Here is a 19,843-nt window from a genome sequence, read left to right as displayed (position 1 = left end):
GGACACATCTAAGTGGGTCCAAATTTATCATTTCTACTCTAATATACAAAGAGGATGGAGTTGTTCTCATAACGTATTCTTGTTCCTGAGTCCCAACCCTACTGTGCAGATTGAAAGGTAATAAAAAGCCAACATGGAATAGCATGAAATAACTCAGTGTCTTTACTATCAAATCATCTGTTTGTTAATTTGTTTCTTTGTTTCTCTGTCCAGGCCCAGGAGTGGGGTAGGGTGAGAGGGGCACCGTGGATATAAAATGTAAGGCCACATTCCTCTCAGATGGAAACCCTGTACTAACATGACCCCAAGAAGGATGAGTGCTCACATCTGTGCCTTCCCCTGCCATCCCACTCCAGCCCCACTAAAAACACAATGACAAATCCTTGGGGAATTTGTGTATCATTGCAGCTGGTACGGGAGTGTGGAGCATCACGTGGTCACATGCATGCATGCTGGCCCTGGCGTTGTCCCCTGTATCCTTCTTGGCACCTTCCCTCGGCCACTGTGGGCTTCTGTCCTTGCTGATGCAATTAGCCCCACCTGGATATGAGCCGGAGCAGCTGCTGCGGGCCTCCCGTGGCCTTCAACTTGAGGTTCCTCTTCCTTTCCCCATCCTCCTCTGTGTTGTGCTTGTGTGCACGTGTGTGTTGGGACTGGGGAAGATGGAGCACAGCACAGACATTTTGAGGCTCCTCACTCCTACAGCCTCTGTTTTTTCATTTCTCCCTCACCAGGTTCGATGGCTGTAAGACTTACAAGAGGGATTCCCTGAGAGGCTTGTGTCCACTGCTGTCCCCTCCCCAGCAAGTAATGTCTGTATAAGAGGACTGACAGCCCATAGACCCCTGGGTGCCTTTTGTCCAGCTGATATTCTCCAGCCCCACCTCCTTATAGGTTAGATACCATGATACAGGAGAGCCTGGCCCCTCTCTGAGCTCTATCTCTCTCCTTGCTCATGATGTCTCTTCCATCCCTCTCTAGATACACGAGAGTTCCCATGCTGTCTCTCTTTCCTTAGCATCTACATTTTACTTTTGCATTTTCACTGGAAATGTTTTGAAAATCTTGAAACTGCTTTTCACTTTCAAATTCTCTCTTTCAAGATTGTGGTCTCACTAAGTAAGCTGACTAACAGCCCCTATATTCTAACTAGTATCTGATCTCCCAGGTTGCATTCTGGAGGGTCACCTCTGGGCTGAGTGCCCAGGAACTCATAACTGAGGTAGTGGATTCAAAAGAAAGGAGTAGCACACAGCAGACCTAAGATATGTGGGTAGCACAGGTTAGTCCTCACTTCCAAGCCTGGTTCCTGCTCTCAATTTAGAACACTCTCCCTCCATGGGGTATATATTCTGTAGATTCTGCTACACAGAAAGGATTAGGTCTAAGAGGACCTAACCTCTTCTCCCAAGAGGACCTAACCATTCATAATCTCTGAGTGAGTGCTCAGATGCTCAGTCATGTCTAACATTTTGCAACCCATGGACTGCAGCCTGCCAGGCTGTCCATGTGATTTTCCAGGCAAGAATACTGGATTGGGTAGCCATACCCTCCTCTAGGGGATCTTCCCAACTCAGGGATTGAACCCAGGTCTCCTGCATTGCAGGCAGATTCTTTACTGTCTGAGCCACCAGAGAAACGCTAAAATATTTAATGTATTCTTGAACTAATGCCTTTATCTTGAAGATAGTTGAAATTGTTCATTTTCAGTAAAGGTACAACATAAGATTTGTGTTTTATAAAAAATAACGTGGCAGCATTATAGTAAATGAATGAAAAGGGAATGAGACAGGGAGTAATTGTAGTAGCATGTTTTACGAAGACTCTGAGAGTCTTTTTAAGTGACCCCCAATCTCACTTCAGATACTTAAGAGATTCTGTGTCTTCTGCACTGAACATATGTTGGTTTCCCACATAAGCCTCAAGAAGGTACAGTCACTGCCTACTCCTACCCTTAAAATGGCCCAAGAAAATTTAGAGATAATTCACAGCATATTTAAGAGTTACCTTCTCAACACCTTCCATATAGGAGATAGAGAGTTGAGTTTTCCAAATGATCTATTGAAAAGACAATGTATACATTTTTGTCTTAGTCCATATGGGGTGCTATAACAAAAATATCATAAACTGGGTGGCTTAACACAACAGAAATTTATTTCTCACATTTTGGAGGTTGGGAAGCCCATGATTACAGTGCCAACACAATTAGTTTCTGGTGAAAGCCTGCTTCCTAAGTATTTCTCTTTTCACTGTGCCTTCATCTGGTGGAAGGAGACAGATGGGGAGCTTTTCGGGGTATCTTCGATAAGATTACTAATCCCATTCATGACGGTTCTACTCTCATGAACTAAGCACCTCTCCGAAGCCCTACTTCCTAATACTGTTACACTGGATGTTAGGTTTCACCTTATGAATTTTGGGAAGGACACAAATATTCAGTCTGTAGCATATGACATAGTACCTTTTTTTGGGTTTCTTATTCAGAGTGCATCTGTGACTTTTCAGTATTGGTAATGGTAACTGGGATTTATATGGTTAATGAAACCCAGCACATAACTGATACTATTTTCAGAGTGAAAGACTAAAGAGCAGTCAATAGAATTTATGCAGAATCCTCAGTTCCTGTGGCAGAGACGTGGGACTCTCTAGTTGCAGCAAGTGGACTTCTCTAGTTGTGGTATGCATGGGCTTAGTTGCCCCATAGCATGTGGGATCTTCATTCCCTGATCAGGAATCAAACCCATGTCCCCTGCACTGGAAGGTGGGTTTGTAACCACTGGACTACCAGGGAAGTCCCTCTAGACCAAGATTTAAAAGATTTATGTGACTAGGTTAGACCCATGCAGATAATCTTCCTGTTTTACAGTCAACTGTGTTATAGAATACAACCTATTCATGGTAATAAGACCCATCATATTCACAGTTCTGGATATTGTGCCAAGAAATGTGTTCACAAGTTGAGGGGAATTTGGGGACCATTTAAAAATTCTGCCTACCAAACTGATATTTGGGAAAAAAAAAAAGTTTGTAAATAGCCTCTTGAGTACTGTGTTTAGGAGATGCAAAAGGAGCATGTGATTTAATTAATATTTTGTTTGAAAACCAGTGTACCTCTTAAGTTAACTTTCTAATATCTGAACTTAACAGAGCTACTATTACTGATCTTTAGAAATTTTACTGGTATGGGACTCATTTATTTCTAAATAGTATTGCTGTTTATGTAACTAAAACAAACAGAATATTTCTCTGTCTATTACTGGAGTAGGATTTTATTGTTTATACATGGAAAAATAAACCAACATACCATCTATACATAAACTCCATCAATTTAAAGTGATTTTCACTGTTAAATGGGGGTTTTGTTAAGTTTACTTGAGTAGTAAAATAAGATATCTTTCAAAGCTTTGGGGCTTTCTAGATCTAAAGAAAGAAAATGTGAGAGTTTAACCAACTGTACATTTAGTCAACTGCAGAGTTCCAAGGAGTCCTCCATACAGGACCACCCTCATTTTTGACACCAAATGCACGTTTGAGGATTTTCCAAAACTACACTCAGGTTTGAAAACTCTCTGGAAGTACTCACAGAACTCAGTGAAAGCTGTTATAGTCATGGTTACAGCTTATTTCAGGGAAAAGATACAGCCAAGGAAAAGCAGTATATAAATGCTGAGTCTGAGGCTAGAAGAACCCATCCACAGAGCTTTCATTGTCCTCCCCTCTGGAGGTGGGACGTATTACTCTCACAGCATTGACACGTGACAGTATGCGTGGAGCATTGCCAAGTGGAGAAACTCATTGAGCCTTTGGTGTCCAGAGATTTTACTGGGACTTGATCACATACCTCTCGTGGGGCTGATAGTCTATGGACATCAGTGCTGGGCTAATACCTTCAATCTCCAAGTATTTTGGAGGCAAAATTGATACCACATGACCCACGACTCCCGTCATAGACTCACACTATTAGACTATTTTGTGCTTAGTCGCTCAGTTGTGTCTCACTCTTCGCGACCCTATGGACTAAAGCTCGCCGGGCTCCTCTGTGCATGGAATTTTCCAGTTAAGAATGCTAGAGTGGGTTGTCATTTCTTCCTCCAGGGGATCTTCCTGACTCAGGAATCAAACCTGTGTTTCTTGGGTCTCCTGCATTGGCAGGCAGGTTCTTTACCACTAGTTCCACCTGAGAGGCCCCATGGCCAAATCCCTCAGGCAAACAAAGATATTCCTGTCCTACATGACATTTCTTCAAGCTGGTTTTAGAAAAGGCAGAGAAACCAGAGATCAAATTGCCAACATCTGTTGGATCATGGAAAAAGCAAGAGAGTTCCAGAAAAACATCTATTTCTGCTTTATTGACTATGCCAAAGGCTTTGACTGTGTGGATCACAATAAACTATGGAAAATTCTTCAAGAGATGGGCATACCAGACCACCTGACCTGCCTCTTAAGAAACCTATATGCAGGTCAGGAAGCAACAGTTAGAACTAGACATGGAACAACAGACTGGTTCCAAATAGGAAAAGGAGTACGTCAAGGTTGTATATTGTCACCCTGCTTATTTAACTTCTATGCAGAGTACATCATGAGAAATGCTGGGCTGGAAGAAACACAAGCTGGAATCAAGATTCCCGGGAGAAATATCAATAACCTCAGATATGCAGATGACACCACCCTTATGGCAGAAAGTAAAGAAGAACTCAAAAGCCTCTTGATGAAAGTGAAAGAGGAGAGTGAAAAAGTTGGCTTAAAGCTCAACATTCAGAAAACGAAGATCATGGCATGCGGTCCCATCACTTCATGGGAAATAGATGGGGAAACAGTGGAAACAGTGCCAGACTTTAGTTTTTTGGGCTCCAAAATCACTGCAGATGGTGACTGCAGCCATGAAATTAAAAGACACTTACTCCTTGGAAGAAAAGTTATGACCGACCTAGAGAGCATATTCAAAAGCAGAGACATTATTTTGCTAAGTTCCATCTAGTCAAGGCTCTGGTTTTTCCAGTGGTCATGTATGGATGTGAGAGTTGGACTGTGAAGAAAGCTGAGCGCCGAAGAATTGATGCTTTTGAACTGTGGTGTTGGAGAAGACTCTTGAGAGTCCCTTGGACTGCAAGGAGATCCAACCAGTCCATTCTGAAGGAGATCAGCCCTGGGATTTCTTTGGACGGAATGATGCTAAAGCTGAAACTCCAGTACTTTGGCCACCTCATGTGAAGAGTTGACTCATTGGAAAAGACTCTGATGCTGGGAGGGATTGGGGGCAGGAGGAGAAGGGGACGACAGAGGATGAGATGGCTGGATGGCATCACTGACTCGATGGACGTGAGTCTGAGTGAACTCCGGCAGTTGGTGATGGACCGGGAGGCCTGGCATGCTGCGATTCATGGGGTCGCAAAGAGTCGGATAAGACTGAGCGACTGAACTGAACTGCGAGATCACTTCCCTAGTAGCCAAAGGCAAAGGCCCTCTCTGTGGGTGAGGTTAGCTATTCATAAGGGCTGGGGTGGGTGGGGCGTGGCGGGGAGGAAGAAAGAATGCAAATAGTACTTTATAGTTACTTCTTGAGGGCTCACTGTGTGTCAGGCAGTGTGTATACATTGTTTCTTTTAATTCTTTGAATCTCATTAAAAAGTCACTAACATTGTCTTTGTTTTAAAGGCAAACTGGTGTTTAGAAAGATTAGTGCCTTATCCAAAACATTGTAAACAGTCAATGGTGGAAACAAGATTTGAACAGGTGTCAGTGCAGTTCAGTCACTCAGTCCTGTCTGAGTATTTGTGACACCATGGACTGCAGCACAGCAGGCCTCCCTGTCCATCACCAACTCCCTGAATTTACTCAAACTGATGTCCATTGAGTCAGTGATGCCATTCAACCATCTCAACCTCTCTCCTCCCCTTGTCCTCTCGCATTCAGTCTTTCCCAGCATCAGGGTCTCCTCAAATGAGTGAGCTCTTTGCAACAGGTGGCCAAAGTATTGGAGTCTCAGCTTCAACATCAGTTCTTCCAATGAACATTCAGGAATGATCTCCTTTAGGAGGCACTGGTTGGATCTCCTTGCAGTCCAAGGGACTCTCAACAGTCTTCTCCAACACCACAGTTCAAAAGCATTGATTCTTCCATGGTTGGCTTTCTTTATAATCCAACTCTCACATTCATACATGACCACTGGAAAAACCATAGCCTTGACTAGATGGACCTTTGTTGGCAAAGTAACGTCTTTGCTTTTTAATATGCTATCTAAATTGGTCATAACTTTTCTCCCAAGGTGTAAGTGTCTTTTAATTTCATGGCTGCAATCACTATCTGCACTAATTTTGGAGCCCCGCAAAATAAAGTCTGACACTGTTTCCAATATTTCTTCATCTATTTGTCATGAAGTGATGGGACAGGATGCCATGATCTTCGTTTTCTGAATGTTGAGCTTTAAGCCAACTTTTTCACTCTCCTCTTTCACTTTCATCAAGAGGCTTTTTTAGTTTTTCTTCACTTTCTGCCATAAGGGTAGTGTCATCTGCATATCTGAGGTTATTGATATTTCTCCCACCAATCTTGATTCCATCTTGTGCTTCATCCAGTTCAGTGTTTCTCATGATGTACTCTGCATAAAATTTAAATAAGCAGGTTGACAATATACAACCTTGACGTACTCCTTTTCCTGTTTGGAACCAGTCTGTTGTTCCATGTCCAGTTCTAACTGTTGCTTCCTGACCTGCATACAGATTTCTCAAGAGGCAGGTCAGGTGGTCAGGTATTCCCATCTCTTTCAGAATTTTTCACAGTTTGTTGTGATCCACACAGTCAAAGGCTTTGGCATAGTCAGTAAAGCAGAAGTAGACGTTTTTCTAGAACTTTCTTGCTTTTTCAATGATCTAGCGTATGTTGGCAATTTGATCTCTGGTTCCTCTGCCTTTTCTAAATCCATCTTGAACATATGGAAGTTCACGGTTCACATATTGCTGAAGCCTGGCTTGGAGAATTTTGAGCATTACTTTACTAGCGTGTGAGATGAGTGCAGTTGTGTGGTAGTTTGAGCATCTTTGGCATTGCTTTTCTTGGGATTGGAATGAAAACTGACCTTCTCCAGTCCTGTGGCCACTGCTGAGTTTTCCAGATTTGTTGGCATATTGAGTGCAGCACTTCTACAGCGTCGTCTTTTAGGACTTGAAACAGCTCAACTGGAATTCCATCACCTCCACTAGCTTTGTTCATAGTGGTGCTTCCTAAGGCCCACTTGACTTCACATTCCAGGATGTCTGGCTCTAGGTGAGTGATCACACCATTGTGATTATCTTGGTTGTGAAGCTCTTTTTTGTACAGTTCTTATGTGTATTCTTGCCACCTCTTCTTAAAGCTTCTGCCTCTGTTAGGTCCATTTCTGTCCTTTATTGAGCCCATCTTTGCATGAAATGTTCCCTTGGTATCTCTGATTTTCTTGAAGAAATCTCTAGTCTTTCCCATTCTGTTGTTTTCCTCTATTTCTTTGCACTGATCACTGAGGAAGGCATTCTTACCTCTCCTTGCTATTCTTTGGAACTCTGCATTCAGATGCTTATGTCTTTCCTTTTCTCCTTTGCTTTTTGCTTCTCTTCTTTTCACAGCTATTTGTAAGGCCTCCTCAGAGAGCTATTTTGCTTTTTTGCATCTTTTTCTTGGGGATGGTCTTAATCCCTGTCTCCTGTACAATGTCATGAACCTCCATCCATAGTTCATCAGGCACTCTGTCTATCAGACCTAATCCCTTAAATCTAATTCTCACTTCCACTGTATAATTGATAGGAATTTGATTTAGGTCATAATTGAATGGTGTAGTGGTTTTCCCTTCTTTCTTCTATTTAAGTCTGATTTTGGCAAGAATGAATTCATGATCTGAGCCACAGTCAGCTCTTGGTCTTGTTTTTGCTGACTGTATAGAGCTTCTCCATCTTTGGCTGCAAAGGATGTAATGAATCTGATTTTGATGTCGACCATCTGATGATGTCCATGTGTAGAGTCTTCTCTTGTGTTGTTGGAACATGTGTCAGCATAACTCTGATGTACATGATCTCAAACACTGGGTTGTATGGCCTCCACTGAAACCAGAGATAAGAAGAAGGTATAATGGAATAAGCATTTAGAAGAGGCTTCCCTGGTGACTCGTGGTAAAAAATCCACCTGTCAATGCAGAAGTCACAGGAGACTCTGGTTCAATCCCTGGGTCGGGAAGATCCTCTGGAGGAGGAAATGGCAAGCCACTCCAGTATTTTTGCCTGGGAGATCCCAGAACAGAGGAGACTGGCAGGCTATAGTCCATAGGGTCACAAGAGAGTCGGATGAGACTTAGCAACTACACAACAACAAGAAAGCATTTAGAAACAATTATTTTTGAGAACTGAGTTTTCAGGATAAAGTTATCTTTCAAATGTATATGAATATGTGCGTGCATAATTTCCCTGGTGGCTCAAATGGTAAAGGGTCTGCCTGCAATGAAGGAGACCTGGGTTTGATTCCTGGGTTGGGAAGATCCCCTGGAGAAGGGAACAGCTTACCCACTCCAGTATTCTTGCCTGGAGAATTCCATTGACAGAGGAGCCTGGCTGGCTACAGTCCATGGGGTTGCAACAAGTCAGACAGGGCTGAGTGACTTTCACTTCCACTTTTTCAGTCACTCCATCATGTCTGACTCTTTGTAGCCCCGTGGACCATTTCTCATCAGGCTTCTCTGTCAATGGAATTTTATAGGCAAGAATATTGGTGTGGGTTGCCATTTCCTCCTCCAGAGGATCTTCCTGACCAAGGGATCGAACCCGAGTCTCCTGTGTCTGCCTAGCTGGCAGGCGGATTCTTTAACCACTGAGCCACCCTGGAAGCCGTAAGAATATATGTTGTTGTTGTTGTTCAGTCACCAAGTTGTGTCCAACTCTTTGTGACCCCATGGACTGCAGCACGTCAGGCTTCTGTGTCCCTCACCATCTCCCGGAGTTTGCCCAAGTTTATGTCCATGGAATTTGTGGTGCCATTCAATCATCTCATCCTCTGATACCCTCTTCTCCTTCTGTCCTCAATCTTTCCCAGTCTCAGAGTCTTTTCCAGTGAGTCAGTTCTTTACATCAGGTGGCCAAATTATTGGAACTTCAACTTCAGTATCAGTCATTCCAGTGAATATTCAGGACTAATTTCCTTTGGGATTGACTGGTTTGATCTATTTGCAGTCCATGGGATTCTCAAGAATCTTCTCCAGCACCACAGTTCAAAAGCATCAATTCTTTGGCACTCAGCCTTCTTTATAGTCCAGCTCTCAGGGATACATACATACATTCATACATACATACATATATATGTATATATATGAAGTATGTATGCTCATACGCTCTGCTACTTTAATAATATATACTGCTCATATACTCATAATGTTTTCATATATTGAAATTTTAATAATATAGGATATAGAGGAAAAGGTTAGGTAGGTAGATTGGTTGTTTATTGAATTCATACCATCCAAGTGGATTCTGGTCACCACTGTATCATTTAATTCATTCAAACACATTTACAGGTATACATTGTATCTCAGGTGCTGTGCTGGCCAGCTGTGACCCAAAGATGATGATAAGGATGTTCCTGCCAACAAGGAGCTAGCGGGCCACAGGGGTAGGTAAACTGCTTGTTTTTTCTTATTTTGATTATTATCTGTTTTTAAAGCAGAATACAGAGCACCCAATATGTAAGAAATATGTTGCATAGAAATTTTGCAAGCATTTGAAACAATTTTTTTGCAGTGGATGAGCTAATGCTAAAGAAAGTTGCAATTTGGAGATTGTTGTTCATGTAAACAAATCAAATAATTAAGGTTCACTCTTTGGTAGATTGTATAATAATAGGATAGATTAAAAAGAAGAAAATGACTCTAGAAAAAACCAAAGCACTGAGATTTGTGTGTGTTACCTACTCATGGTAGTAAATGATGACAAATGAATCACCAGTAGTAATGAGGTACATTGCCTTTATGCACTTAGAACCTTGACTACTCTGTTTTTTTATTGCTTACTTTAGTGCTAATTGTTATCTTTCATCTTCTCTTTCATTGATTTCTCCAATTGAACAAAGTGTATATTGGGATTAAAAATAGGACTCCTTATTTAGTTAACATTGATGTTTTGGCAAATATACATTTTATTTAAGTAATTTTGTTATAGTTTTAATAGTCTGTGCTTACAGTAAGCCATGAAGTTTGCTGGGAGTAGTCTTGAAAAACTAAATACAGTAATTAGTAATTAGTACTAAATATAAATAAATATTATATTCTAGTGATCCTTTGTATATTTCATAAGGTTACTGCAGAGGAATGGCATTAGAAAATAAAATAATAAATTTAAGTGAACTTGATGCCCAGTAGTTCATACTGATGCCTCACAACCCTAACAACAATATATTTGGGCATATTTAATAAATATATTAATATTCTATCTAGATTAAATATTGTAACTGCTGAGAGTACAGTTGTGATCATCTAAAAATGTGAGCAAACCAGGAAAGAACATGTCCTTTTTCTTAGCAATATCATTTTAATTTTTAAAAGCATTTAATTTCATAAACCATATCTATCATCTTTAGATAGATAAATGTTGTGGCAATTTTTTGAATGAACCTCTTGGTTCCCTTAAGAAATTATGGATACACTATAAATTTACAAATGAAAGGCCATTTATCAGAGTTATAAATATGAGTGGTTCCTGTGCTGATGCCCATGCAAACTTAAAGTGGTTTAATATCTATCAGCTTTTGTGTATACTTAGTTCAGTGAAAGAATATAGATATTGTCACACTTGCATGGTGTCATAACATTGGCAAAGTAGTGAGAATGACGTGCAGTATTTTTTGAATAGCATGGCATTTTCTTGAATTACTGCTGGCAAGAGAACATAAATCAACCTTAATAATGGATATTCCAAAGATGTTTATTAATCTATTCATTTAATCTAAAATACTCACTCTTGGCACTTATAGAGCCAGTTCAAAGAAAGTGGTAAGTGCTGCTAAACCCCAGCAGTTACTTTGAGGGGCTCCATAATTATGTCAGCTAAGTTTGGTTGAAATAGAGATCAAAATGCGTGAAAATCTTTTCCTCCTGATCTATGCTATAGATATCTGCTCAAATGTATTTTCTTGTATGTATGTAATCAGAATTTTGATTTGTTCCATCAATGATGAAACTTACTACATGGCTCTCTACTTGAATCTTCAGTTTTTAAAATCTTGTTCCCCTTGTTCTCTCGCTGTCTGTCTGTCTATCTCTCTCATTCTGTCTGTCTTTCTCTGTCTCTCTTTTTTTTTTCTCTCCCTGTCTCTATCTCCTAGAAAGTAATCTTGTACTGTGCAAACTTTGACTGAAAAGGACTGGAAAACTGACCGAATTCCTGTGTACCAAAATTAGAACTAGTATATGGCACATATATGGTATATGAAAATAGGTAATGAGATTAATGACAGGTAGGATGAACAGAATGAAGAACACAGAGAGGGGAATTTACCTTAGGTTGAAAAGGTCAGAGAAGGCCAGTAACATTTAAGTTGAAGAAGTCAGCTATGCTAATAATATGTGGAGTATGATGGTATGAATGTACATGTGTGTGTGTTATTTATTAAAGTATAGAAAATCTATTTATAAATATGTTATCATACTTTCATAGTTAAAAAATAAATTATTGTATTTCCTAAAAAAAAATGAAAGAAAATATAGGCACAGAACTAACTTCTGGATTAAAATACTGTAAACAAGACTCATTTTCCCTCTGTCTCTGAGCTTCCACTCATGCAGCCCCAGTCTCTAGCTTCATTTGGTAGCAAGATGGTGGCAGCAGCATAGCTTCAGCTATAACATCCTCCCAGGCTTCAGGTCAAACAGGAAAAAGAGAGACTCTTTCCCAGAAGACCTATCAAAATCTGTTTGTACTAATTTGCATTGGTTAGATCACAGAATAATCCTGTGCATCTCTGTTGGGCTTCCCTGGTGGCTCAGGGGTGAAGAATCTGCCTGCCAATGCAGGAGCTGTGGGTTCGATCTCTGGATTGGGAAGATCCCCTGCAGAAGGAAATGACAACCACTCCAGTATTCTTGTTGGGAGAATCCCATGGACAGAGAAGCCTTCTGGGTTACAGTCCATGGGGTTACAGAGTCAGAAACGACTTACCCTCTAAACAACAACAGCATCTCTCTTGGAGGGGGAGATAGAGTCAGCTTCATAATTTTCCATGAATTAGACATTAAGGTTGAATTACAGAGGAAAATGGAGTCCTGGTCACAGAAAGAGGGTGCTAGGTAGTCAAAAAGAATGATTGGCTGTAGGAAAAATCACAATGGTGTGTATATTTTACATATAATCCATATAATTACATGAAATTTTACATATAATTCCAAAAACCTATAGATTTAAAAGCAATATATAGACTCCAGGTTAAGAAATTCTGAAAATGACATTGAATCAATACCTTCTAGAACCAAAGTGCCCCTCAAAACCCAACACTGATATCCGTAGCCTTACAGGAAAATTTATTGTTTCTGGCATGTCCTGAATAAAGGAAGAAAATTTACTCATTTTGTGTATACTCAGTTCAGTTCAGTTGCTCAGTCGTGTTCAACTCTTTGCAACCCCATGAATCGCAGCACGCCAGGCCTCCCTGTCCATCACCAACTCCCGGAGTTCATTTAAACTCATGTCCATCGAGTCGGTGATGCCATCCAGCCATCTCATCCTCTGTCGTCCCCTTCTCCTCTTGCCCTCAATCCCTCCCAGCATCAGAGCCTTTTCCAATGAGTCAACTCTTCGCATCAGGTGGCCAAAGTACTGGAGTTTCAGCTTTAACATCAGTCCTTCCAAAGAACACACAGGACTGATCTCCTTTAGAATGGACTGGTTGGATCTTCTTGCAGTCCAAGGGACTCTCAAGAGTCTTCTCCAACACCACAGTTCAAAAGCATCAATTCTTCGGCACTCAGCCTTCTTCACAGTCTAACTCTCACATCCATACATGACCACTGGAAAAATCATAGCCTTGACTAGACAGAACTTAGTCAGCAAAGTAATGTCTCTGCTTTTTAATATGCTGTCTAGATTGGTCATAACTTTCTTCCAAGGAGTAAGCGTCTTTTAATTTCATGGCTGCAGTCACCATCTGCAGTGATTTTGGAGCCCCCCAAATAAAGTCTGACTGTTTCCACTGTTTCCCCATCTATTTGCCATGAATTGATGGGACCAGATACCATGATCTTCATTTTCTGAATGTTGAGCTTTAAGCCAACTTTTTCACTCTCCTCTTTCACTTTCATCAAGAGGCTTTTGAGTTCCTCTTCACTTTCTGCCATAAGGGTGGTGTCATCTGCATATCTGAGGTTATTGATATTTCTCCTGGCAATCTTGATTCCATCTTGTGCTTCTTTCAGCCCAACGTTTCTCATCTTTAGCCACTTGTTTAAATGATGTTATCAAGTTAAAAATAGAAAAGAAGTTATATTTTCTTATTAGCTAAAGTGGGAATGTAGTAGATCAGCCTGAAGCTATTTCTTTCGCTATTATTTTGTATAAGGAGAAGAGGAAAAATCTTTTACTCAAGTTAAGAACTTCCTACTGGGAATGTTAGGTTTCCATTAGAGAAAAAAGAACATTTTCAATGCTGAATCAACAATTTTTATTGTTTTGGGAGTCTTTGTTTACATGTATCCTAAATCCTTTCAGTACATTTTCAATGTTGAATCAACAATTTTTATTATTTTGGAAGTCTTTGTTTACATGTATCCTAAATCCTTTCAGTATAGTCAGTTCAGTTGAAAAATGTTAACCAGGTCTATGAAAGTAATTTGTAAAGAAATTTTTTTTTTTGATAATTGACCCCAAATCCTTTTTTGAGTTGCTGATTTCTTTTCTTTCTAGTCATATTTTTAAGAACATCTTGGTGAAGTGTCAGTTATTTCCTTAAAATTTATTTTATTAGAATAATCTAGAGAGGACTGGTGGAAAATATAGGTAGGTCAATCATAGGACACACCAGTACTTCAAAAATGCTTACATAATCATTGTCTACTTTTCATTAATATTGGGAAGAAAACAACTTGTTGGAATGCAGAGAACTACAGTGGCAGCCACCCAGATGGGAGACATAATTATGCTTTATTTTTACATAGTTTTCTCAGTGTATTGACAAGAAGAAGGGGTTAGCCTAGGATTTTAAAATTGCTTCACTGAGCACAAGAGTTTTTCTTCTCAAGTGAATCAAAAATAGGAAAGAATTCCGAGATCACCAGATAATTTTAGAGAATAAACATGTTAACTGAAGAAAAGTTCTCTGTCTTCCCTTTTGTCTCTTTACACAAGCAAAACCCTCTGAAGTTTGAACACCCTTCCTCATGAATGGATAAGCTTTTTAACTGAAATCTGCTTATGACTGAAGTGAGTTGTCACTGCTCCTTGTTAAGTTTAATACTCTCAGTCGTGAAGAAATGCATTATATTTTCCCCTACCAATTAATACTAGTGAAATACAGCTGTTTGGGAGGGTGCCCAGTTTTCAGAATCTTTCTACAAAGGCCATAGTGTATCTGCCTTTCCAGATTAGCATGTTATTTTTAAAACCCTTCTCCTGGAAACCTCAGTTTACCATCAGTTCTTATTTCAATTCAGAAGCTTGTAGATCAGTTACCACTCTCTCTGTCTGTATGGTTTTTGTTTTGCTTTGCTTTCTAGATTACAACCTATCTACACAGTGTCAATTATCTGTGAACAGGAAACAGCAGGTAGTTCATTCAATGAAAACTAGTTTATAGAGTTTCTGGCTATACATTTGTCTCTTTTTCAGATTCAGTTTTCATTTTAATATAGGGAAATTAGTCATTAATAGATTTGGAGAAATGAATTTTTTTTTCTAAAGGAATACACATTTTTACATTTAATAAAAATGTTACTCTTCCATTTTGGCTAAAACAAATCAATGGGTATTTTTAAGGTTGTGAGTTAAGGCAGGAAGAAAATAACTCCTGTAATCCTTTCAAAAGAGAGAAGATAGAAAAGCAAATTCCTGCAAGAGAAAAATTGTGTTTTTCTTATATAATGTCCAATTCAGTTGTGTAAGTATGAAGTTTCAGGTAAGATTAAATACGTTTATAGATGTGAACAGTCAAAACATTCCATATTATTTATTTGAAGGGCTTTTTAGAGAGAAGGAATGGGTTTTAATTTAAGACCCTAAAGTATAGATTTCTGTAGACTGCCTGTCTGAATGGGATAAGCTAGGGAGTGAACAGAGGGAGAAAAATCTGCATACATATTTGCTTTTCACTTTAGGACTCTTGATTGCTTTCATCACTGATAGGAATTTTTCTCCAGCTAGGAGTGAAAGAGACAAAGTAGATAATCTACATGCTCTTTCTCAGGTTTTCTCAAAATGCCTGTAGATGAAAACATGTCAGACAACTGGTCAAATAGGGCCTAAACTGTTCTCTGGTTTTTTTTTTTGTAATTCCATTCTTTACTGAGAAGGAAATAAAAGAAAGCTTGAGGTTGGTGACGGACTTGGTTTCTTGCCACATTTCTAGCTCAGTTCATGGACGGCTCTCTACTTCAGAGAAGGTTAATATTTTCCAGAGATGTTCCATAGGTCTTCTAAATCATAATACAGACACCTGCTCCTTTATATGGATATGTTATCTGCCTAAGATGAATCAGAGTTGGTTGGGGTTTTTTTTTTTTCTTTCTTTCTTTCTTTTTTTTTTTTTAGTGTGCTTCCTTTCAAAAACCTCATTAATCTCAGTGTGCAGAATTTAGGGGGAAAGTCATGTTTTGCTAGTTGACACTGTTTAATGTAAATGATTTATGATTGTTCCTTATGTATACACAATAGGCACTTTATAAATTGGATTGTTCTAGGAGTAACACGATACATAAATGTTATTGCTATAAATTCTGAAGTTGGCTATATATTTTTGTATCATGTAACCAGCTGACTTATAAATGCTGACTATTCCAACCTGCACTTTCTACTCAATATTGTAAGTGGTGACTTAGGTAAGCCTCGCTGAGATATACACGGAGGCACTCAAACTGTGCAAGATCAGGACACCCTGGCATCTCTCCAGCGTGGCTTATGGCTATCTTCCAGGGGTGATGGCAGAAAAAAGAAGGAGTGAGAGAGGAAAGTGAAACTGTATGTAGCAAAAATTATAACTAATTTTTGCCCAGTAAAATCAAGAAACAAGTGAGATAGAGAAGGGGAAAGAGCAGAGCAAATAGCAGAAAAGAATTAGTAAAACTAACTGAGAAAAGTTAGGTAGACATCATTTCACAGGTAAATTTTTCAATATTTAGATATTAGGTAAAGATAAAGGTAAGAATAGAATAGAAACTATTTGTATGTGTATACTTTCGTAATAATATATTTATATGACGTGGTGGTGCTAAGTAGTAAAGAACCTGCCTGCCAATGCAGGAGAATTAAGAGACATCAATTTGATCCCTGGGTCGGGAAGATCTCCTGGAGGAGGGCATGGCAACCCACTCTAGTATTCTTGCCTGGAGAATCCCATGGACAGAGGAGCCTGGATGGCTACAGTCCATAGGTTTGCACAAAGTTGAACGCATTTATGTGAGGAATGGAGTTTTGCAAATCATCTGGTTTTACTGGTGGAGCAGGACATTTTATTATGTGTATAATGCTGTTATATTAGTAGTCCTTATTTTTTCACTGTGATAACTTTCTGTGATTTTCTGAGATCCTAAAGAATTTGAAAATGTCTCAGAATAATTGGTCATATTAGGTCCGACTAATTGCTAAATACCAAAGTCATCTAAAATGCTGAATTAGAAGGAAAGAGTAACACTCATATAACTGACCAGCCAGATCCACGGCAATTTTCTGCTACTCCTGGTTATTAACGCTACCTGATCACACAGTCCTGGCATCAGAGCTGATTTGAATTGTTCTATGCCCTCATTTGTGTAAAGAAGAACTGGGCTGTGAAGAATTCTATTGTGTTGATAATGTCCATTCTGACAGTGATTTTATAGTCCATTTCATAGGCTTGTTTTGGCTGATTTCCTTTCCACATGCCCTCGTAAGTATTAATGTCTACACAATTGATCTGGTTACCCGTAAAGTCAGTCCAAATCAGCCTGTTACAGTAGCTGAAAATATTGATTCAAGAGCAGTAATTTTAAAACCTAGAGGTTCCTCTCCTGCCCGAAAGAACTCAGTCTTATCAGGTAATCCCCAAGTGAAAAGATTTTGAGACTTGAAACCACTGTGTATGTGTGGGTGTGTGTGACTTGTAATAACAAACATGATTTATTTAGTTGTTACGGAGAAGGAAATGTCCTAATATGTTTCTCTCTAATCTCTGTAATATACTTTGAATTATCATATTTTCTGGAGCTATCCTGGTGCATGCATGGGAAGAATATGCCTATGCATGTATCTCTATATTTGTAGGCACTATAGTCAAAACAACTTATTTGCCTAGCTGGCTTAGCTGCAAAGCTGACTTACCCTTACCCACCCACTAGCAAACTCCCTGGGGAAATAGGGCAGAAAGGTCAGATAGAAGCAGTAAAGCCAATGGTCTTTTACCAAAAAAAAAATTCTTTTAAGAAGTTCTCAGTGCCACCGTTCACCTTCTGGAAGGGAGATCACTTCATCCCCTGCCCATCGCTACGTCATCAGCAGTACTCTTGGACTCATTGTAGAAGAAAGCCTGTCTGCCGTGCTGCTGCAGTATACTCAGGTAAGCCAGATTGAAACCCCAAAGAGACTGCTGTACAGACTAGCCTAGGGGATGATGCTATTGCTGATAGAAGGCTTCATAAACCTCAGTTAACTTATCCTGTAGACTTTCACCACCAATGGAAAGTCTGCATTTTCTTACAGGAGCTTAAATTTAAATGTAAGCTTTCCTGATTTAAATACACACAGATGTAAAATCAGGAAAACTCCATCATTTTTTATAAGTTACAGAATGTTATAATAACTATCATTTACTGAGGACTTTTCGTTCTGCCAGATTTTGTTCTTGATCTTTGCATGTAGTATCTAATTTAAGCTTCCTAAGTACCTCGTGAAGTAGGTACTCGTATACTCATTTTTCAGCTGAGGGAATTGAGAGAAATTGAGTAACTTACTATGACTCAACAGCTTGTAAGAGGTGGCGCCAATTTTTAAGCCCAGGTGGAGTAGCCCCATGGCTGAAGCAAACACTCTGCTAGGTTTATTTGTAGGCAGTATGCACTGCTTTGTGCATGAGACGAATGCAAGGTGACCATCATTATTAGGAAATAAAACCTGAGTGTTTTTCCTTGTACTCATGGTCACTATGTATCTCTCTCAGACACTGCTCTGACCCATGGCAAACCTTATTTGAGACAGCTGCTCAAACCGAGGATAATACTTTATGGTCATAGAAGAGAGAGGAATGTATTGATTAATATGAGGATCTGCCCCAAAGACCTTGCTTTCACTGTTACTGCTGTAAACGGGGAGCTAATGAACCATAGATGTTAGCATGTCATCAGTGTCTTGCAGTTTTGTCATCCTGGGTAGCCACCATCAAGAAGGACAAAGTGCCCTCTATGAATATGTATTTAGTGCTAGATATGGCAATTTATTCCTTTGAAGAGCACTTTATCATTTTGGTTTTGATAAATAGGCAAGCAATAATCAGTAGTTAGGAATCTCAGGCTAAAATGGATGCCATTATTAATGATTTAACAACTTTTCCTGTGAATTCCATGTGTGTCCCCAGACTGGATCATGATACCCAGCGCTACATATATTCAGCTTTTAGAAAAACTCTTGTGCTATGCCTTTGGTTGTCAGAAGGATGCTAGTTACTAATTTCCAAAGTCTGAATATGTAAAATAAAGTAATTGTACAAAAAACCTAGGAGACTGCATAGGTTAGAACATTTGTTTAAACTAATATAGAATTTGCTTTTTCAGTTCCAGATCCCTCTTTCCTATCTGTATTTGCCTTGCTAATAAGGCCTTACTTATTCCTGTTCAGTTACTTTATGTCATAATACTTTTTCATTTTGGATTTTTTTCTTTATGATTTGAGTAGACCTTCCTAGTTACATAGAGAGCTTCTATGATGATAATAAAACATAAAGGCTGTTCAGTAAATAAGGATGATGACAATAGGGAAATTTAACCCAAACTGGCAAAATAGCACAAAATTCTATTACATTTTGAAATCTGGTCTTTACAGATATTTTTCTCTGCCTGAAACATGTGTGCCAATTCTATTTATATAAGGGAATAGTGACATCCTGTGTGTGCTAGACTAATTGCCTCTGTAATTAACCTATTTCAGAAGGAAGTTACCTAGAAATAAAATATCATTGAGCATTGAAAGAAAATTTTATTTTAAAGCAAACCTCTAACTTTAAGAAAAGATGTGGACAAAACAAAAAGAATCTGTTTTTCTCCTCTTATTTTTTCAACATCCTCTTTCTTCTCTTTTTTCTCTTCCTTCTTTTTTTGTCCCTGCAATTCTACTAGTTCTCTCCATTTTTCACTCTCCTACTTTTGTTTTTCGTATTATGTGATATAAAGATCTAGTGTTATTATGAGTAAATATTTTTAAAATAAAATTGAGGAAAGATGTAAGTATGGTAAAAAGAGATAGTCCTTTTGTTTCAATGCCTTTCAGATGTATTTTTTGGTCAAGGGTAGGATATGCATAGAATCATTTTGGTGTTTTAGAGATTGAGGACAAAAATTTTAGCCTTTTTTTAATCTGTTGATCAAATATATGAATTAAATTTAGAAAAGGGTTTTGAATTATGGCAAAAACAGAATTTCCTTTGACTCTTAAAACCAGAAGAAATTACT

General features: G+C 39.0%; 1 protein-coding gene across 2 annotated transcripts in view; it reads left to right on the top strand.

Annotated features, from left to right (window-relative positions):
- SOX5 (SRY-box transcription factor 5) overlaps positions 1-19,843 on the top strand; it is a 1,158,063-nt gene that overhangs the window by 202,661 nt on the left and 935,559 nt on the right. For both annotated transcript variants that reach the window (XM_040235353.1, XM_040235352.1), the window contains exon 3: positions 9,548-9,624. The gene's annotated coding sequence lies outside the window, so the exon portion shown is untranslated. The remainder of the gene's footprint in view (positions 1-9,547; positions 9,625-19,843) is intronic.

The sequence above is a fragment of the Oryx dammah genome, unplaced genomic scaffold, assembly GCF_014754425.2.
Source record: "Oryx dammah isolate SB20612 unplaced genomic scaffold, SCBI_Odam_1.1 HiC_scaffold_29, whole genome shotgun sequence".
In the NCBI taxonomy this organism is placed as follows: Eukaryota; Metazoa; Chordata; class Mammalia; order Artiodactyla; family Bovidae; genus Oryx; species Oryx dammah.
This window is presented reverse-complemented; position numbering and strand designations above follow the sequence as displayed.